The sequence below is a fragment of the Musa acuminata genome, chromosome BXJ2-5 (genome assembly GCF_036884655.1).
Source record: "Musa acuminata AAA Group cultivar baxijiao chromosome BXJ2-5, Cavendish_Baxijiao_AAA, whole genome shotgun sequence".
Taxonomy (NCBI): domain Eukaryota; kingdom Viridiplantae; phylum Streptophyta; class Magnoliopsida; order Zingiberales; family Musaceae; genus Musa; species Musa acuminata.
In genome coordinates, this window is record NC_088342.1 from 29,760,148 (window position 1) to 29,766,092 (window position 5,945).

General features: G+C 31.7%; 1 long non-coding RNA gene across 1 annotated transcript; it reads left to right on the forward strand.

Moving 5' to 3' along the window:
* Window positions 1–1,500: 1,500 nt before the first annotated feature.
* Window positions 1,501–4,745, forward strand: LOC135611747 (uncharacterized). Its single transcript, XR_010486642.1, has 3 exons — window positions 1,501–1,609; window positions 4,214–4,298; window positions 4,439–4,745. It is a non-coding gene; the product is annotated as an uncharacterized LOC135611747 (long non-coding RNA).
* The last annotated feature ends 1,200 nt before the right edge of the window (window positions 4,746–5,945 follow it).

The following is a 5,945-nucleotide window of genomic DNA, read 5'->3' on the forward strand; positions in this document are numbered from 1 at the left end:
TTTTGAAATTACTTGATGCATTTCATATGTTATTTTTAAATTAGTATATAAAATTTAAAAAATAAATAAATAAAAGGGGATCATGCTTTTCTTTTTCTAGCTAATCTTGAAAATGATTATGAAAATTACATGTTTAATGATGTAATGAAAATATTAAATGTTTTGATAGCATAATTAAGATTTTATTTTATGCATAATGATCGTGCTTAATAAATTTAAATTTCAAAATTATGCATGATGATTTTTATGATTTATGGCTTATCGGTTTGTACCGTAATGAAAGTTATTTTTTTAGTTTTAAAAATGATGCATTTTTTGATTTGGAATAAATGAAAAAGTTATACTTATATGAAATAATGTAAGTGTCATGCTTGACGATTTTATATTTAAATCATGCATGATGATTTGAAGTAATGATGATTTTTGGGTAAATTATGGTTTATTGATCTTAATGATTTCTATGATGATATTTGCTCTTTCGATTTTAAACTATGATGTATGGTTTTCATACGAAAAACTTGAGCATACTTATATGAAATTAATCACTTAAAATGAAACACATATAAAAAGGGGGCTTACATTTTCCATCTCTATTGATATTTTGATAAAAATTTAATGAATCCATGTATATTATGCTTTTATGAATCTCTTAAAAATGATTTTGATTTGACGATTTGAATGAGCTTTATTTTGATTTTTTGAGATTTACCCTATATAAATCGAGATCTTTTATCCTCGATGTTTCTTTTTGCTGTCTACTATCCAAATGAATAATAATTTTTCAGAATTATAATTTTTATGATTCATAATGAATTAAGAGATATTATACATGAATCGAGATCGTTTATGAGTTCTCTCATGACACCTTTTTACTATAGGAATGTTTTTATCTATATCATGATCTTGAATTCTCGATATTGATACTTGAAATTTTTTTATAAATCAAGATCTTGTTTTTGAATTCCCATGTTTCTTTTTGTTATTTACTAAAAGGGAGATTTGTCAAGATAAATCATGTCATTTAGTATTCATGACTTAATCCTTCATAATCTTTGATATTTATCTTTTATAATATGATTTTTATGTACAATTCCTTGTATTCATGAAATATTTATCTCATCACCCAATTAATTTTTCTTGATATTCTTCAAGTGATGATATGAAATTATGCATGAAATACTCATGATTTAAAATATTTATGATTTGGAATGATGCATGCAATACTATGATTTTTTGATGAAATAATGTGAAAGTCAACAATTATTATTTTATGAAATGATACTCTAAAATGATTATCAATCTTTGTCATGCTTGGAAAATTATTATAAAGAAAAAACGAAATACAAAATTATATTCTTCCCTTCTCTTTCTCTTTGACAATGACAAAGGGGGAGATAAAGTTTGCTAGCTTGCATACTTCAAGAAGGAGCAAAAAAAATTGTAGTGTGCACGTCTCAAAAGAGTTTGTCTTGAACACGCTTTATTTGTACATTTGCTTGTAGCTTGGCCAAAGGACTGCAAATATCCTTAAGCATCTCTTTCCAGTGCCTAAGCCTGACTCCAAACGCATAATCACATTTGCCAACCAGTCTGATTACATCTCCTTCAGGTAGATGCCTTTCTTTTCATACTTTGTCACAGATTTTGATATTTCTCTGATCATGGATGTTTAGACACATGATGTTATCACATTATCTGACTCCTCGATGTTTAGGCATATGTTTTTTAAGAACTGCATTTGATGTAATGCTCAAATGGATATTACATCAAATACATTCGAGCAAGGTTCGGCTTCCCGTGCGGTTGGCAGTTCGGAATGTCCTGCTCTATACTGGCATACCAACACATGGTGTGTCGGGGCGTGCTGATGGGGACTCAGGCGATCTTCTTGATTACCTGACAAACTAGTACATACCGCCCATACAGTACTTATTCGGGTGGTACAGTAAACCTTGCAAACGAGTAAACTGTATATCCTGCTTATCTCACTGTTTATCTCACTATGTTCAATGTGGATCTAGAGTAGATTTTTAATCTCTCAGTTTGCAGATAGGGGTACGACTTTCTGATTACAATTGCTGGATATATGTGGTGATTTTTGTTTTCATATTTATGATACTCTAAATGCAGTCTTAATGGAGTAAAAGTGTAGATAAGGATTGATTTAGAGTTTCTATTGGTACATGTTTGTTCTTATTGATTTTACCTCTTTAGAATCTTTTAGTTGCTTAGTGAGGTTTGTCTTGATTACTAGGGTAAGCATGATAAGTAGTCGAAGGAGACTAGATCATTTTGTCTTTGTAAGAATCAGCATCTTAATTCATGATAAATTAGCTTAAAGAATGAGCTAATTTTTTTTTTATATTTTGGGATCAAACACAAGGATGAACTGGATGATATTAGTGGGACCTTTAGGCAGTAAAAGGAGTTGTTAAAGTTCACAAGGATTTTAGATAATTTTTAACTTTTTCTCTTTTGATTCATTTTAATCAGTTTCTGGTGTTCTGTATTCACCAACTTTTATCCATTGGTTGTGCTTTGACTGCTAATTTCCAACAATAAAAAAGAAAATTTCTTTTTCTTTTTTATTTCTTAATTTGATATGGATCAAATTCATGCATGTTCGTGAATAATATGTGGTGTTCAATTTTACATCAAATTGGATAATGGCCGATACAAATTTAAATGGTAGTCCATATGATAATAATTGTGTTTTAGCATATAACTTCTTCCGTAGGAATTAAAGGTGGAAACACATATAAAAAAGTTGTCTTTTTGATTCAGTACAGGCTTTTCAAAGACTAATGCGGAAAGCTGGATCAAGTTTTGGTTTGCAAGTGGCTTTGGATCAAATATAATAATTTCATGTTATTTCTAAATTCAATTATCCTATTTAACTGACACTCTATTTAAGCAACATGATTCTGATTTAACATCAAAATAGAATATTATTGTAAATGATAACGACTAACTTATATTCTTATTTAAACAAGGTTACTGATATTCTGGCAAGTGATAACAATTAACTCATCCATGTCAACATGATTCTGATTAAACATCAAAATAGAAAACAATACAAATGCACACCAAAATAACATGGAATTGGAACAATGTTAACCTAAAAAAGATGAGGTGAAGGCCATAGTTTCCTTGTATATGATATGGCAGAATGTCTCACTATTATTGGATTCCCTTTGTAAAATGATCATAATATATTATTAGTAGTTAATTTTGTCTTGAATTTTTGTGATTATTATTATATCATGGTTCTATGGATATTTTCTCCTCTGTGCCCATGACTAGTTGTCTTTTCTTCCTTGGTACACCCAAGTTAGTGATTCTAGGAGCTGAATTAGATGTGGACATGCATGTAAATTATAGCTTCCTCAAATTCTCGTGATAAATTTGTATTTATTCCCTAATCCTCCTTCTGAAAGCCTCTTGACTTCTTATCCCTGATGATAAATGGAAACTATGTTCTCATTAGCCATAAATTATTGGCATCAACTTTTGTCATACTATGGCGTATTTCTCGATATGAGCGGTTTGTACTAGTCCGATAAGGGACCAGTAAGGGTGTTATGTATTAGTTTGTCAGTATGTCCCATCGTATCGTGTGTTGGTACATCGATATGGTTTGTATGTACCATACTGATGGTTGGTTGGTACATCGGTACAGATCGGTAAGATGAACCATGATTGGCTCCATGATCTACAATGTGTCTAAAATCTAAAATCTGTCTCTTGTAATTCTATGGCTGTCAATGCTTCACTGCCACTTATGGTCTAATATCCCACCTCTTCTCGTTATACACTACATTTCAGATCTACCACACAGAACTACTACATTTCAGCATCAACATCTTGGTAACCAACATCCAGAATTGAGCTTTGGATTGAAGGATTTATCTGCAATATTGGCTTGCTTTTGCTAATTGTGACTTTAGTTCACTCCTAAAAGGAAATGAGGATTTTGCAATATTTATTTTTTTGATCATTAGATGTTGTAGGTATCTATTGCTTGCCATGAACAGACATCCCAACTAATTATTTGACCTCTACTTGAAACACATTTTTGGTGGATAACTTACACTGTGCTCTGATGGAGTTTGGGAGTATACCGTCATAACAAAATCTTCACATTTATTTGATCACGATTTTATCAGCATGCACTTTATGTTGACATTTTATTTTCTTGTGTTATTTGACCTAGGCATCATGTATATGAAAAACGTGGTGGTCCTAAGTCTGTTGAGCTAAAGGAGGTTGGTCCTCGGTTTGAATTACGGCTTTATCATGTGATCATACAGTCCTTTTTTACTCAACTTTGTTTGAGTTCTAATGAAGTACAAGTCTTCTAAGCATAGCATGGATATATGTATGTGTGTATCTCTTATCTGATGATACTTGCATGTTCTTATCTTCACTTTGGTGCCAGATCAAGCTAGGGACAGTTGATCAAAGTGAAGCCCAGAACGAATGGGTCATAAGGCCGTATATGAACACTGCCAAGAAGCGAAATGTTCTTGGAGATTGATGGCTAATTTGATACGGAGTCTATCTTGGTTGTTTGATTGTTTAATTTTTCTTTCTTTTTACCTAAACATTTGTCATTTTTATCTCCAGTATTATCTATGTGATGCCCGACTTCAATGTCGGGGAGTTGTCATCTAAGCTAAATACTGATGATCATATCTGCTAATTTCTGAAACAATTTAGTTGGCTTTTGTGGCTTTGGTGGAGCACTCCTTCATGTGATTGATCATGATACATCTCTATGTCACTCCCTTATGTAAAAGGGAAAGCAACCATGTTCATGCTTTTAATATTAGGTGAAAATGTCATGGATCACCTATAACATATCCTTTACACTATACAGCTTTAATCTCTTTAGTTCTACCGATCAAGATGGAACCTTTTACGGGATTGCATCCTTGAACAAGTATTTACTTGATGTATAGTAAATATGGATGTTGATGAATGAGTATTGCATAAGTGAATTTAGGCATCATTATTATGGTAATTTGCTTGGGTTAGACCTTTTATACATAGGTACAGGTTGGTCTCATGCTCATGCTTGAAGTCGTTTGTTCATTCATTAATTTGCATTGATAATCTTGTGTGGATGGGGGATTTGCAGTTGGGTTGTGTGTCTTCTTCTGAGTGAGAGCTTCGGCAAGAGCGGAAACTAAGTTGTCGAATGGGTTCTGTGCTGAAGAGAAAATCCTCTTTTGGGGCTTGTCATTTGTGGAAGGCTTTGGGTATCTTATTGAGAGTTCAATTTTCCTTTGATTTGTTTTTCTTGATCATGTTTTCTTGTTCTTCGGCTTTTTAATCGATTGTTTATATCTTTGAGCAAAAATGATCATGTGCTTTGGCTAAAGTTACAAGTCAAATTTGTTTATATGATGATAATTGTGTGTTGGAATGTGAATGGACCATACGTGACAATTTTGAATGTGAATGTAGCTTAATATTCTCATAGTCATAATATTCGCGTAATCATATTAGACCTGAATTTTTTTTTGTGTTTTATGTTTCACTCAGTTTGCTGCTTTGCCATCCGTTTAATGAATTCATTTTACAAACAAGTCAAATTTGAGATAATTTGATATGATTAGTTTGGTATATTTTGACTTGCATTTAGATTTGTCGAATTAGTTTAAAATTACTGATGAAAATGAACTGGTTTTTGATTTCACAGTGACATTGTGGTCTCAGTAAGATCTAGCAACTTGGTTCAATCCTTGTGATTGTTGTCGGGTCCAAAATTTTGTTACAGATCATGTCCCAATGACACCCTCTCATTTTTAGAACATACCATATAATTTAAAATAAATAATTTGATTGGAACGGGAAATGTATGGATTTTACTTATTTTTTTAATGTTTAAAATAATTAGTTATTAGAGTCCGGTTTCGATTCAAATTAATTAATTAATTAAT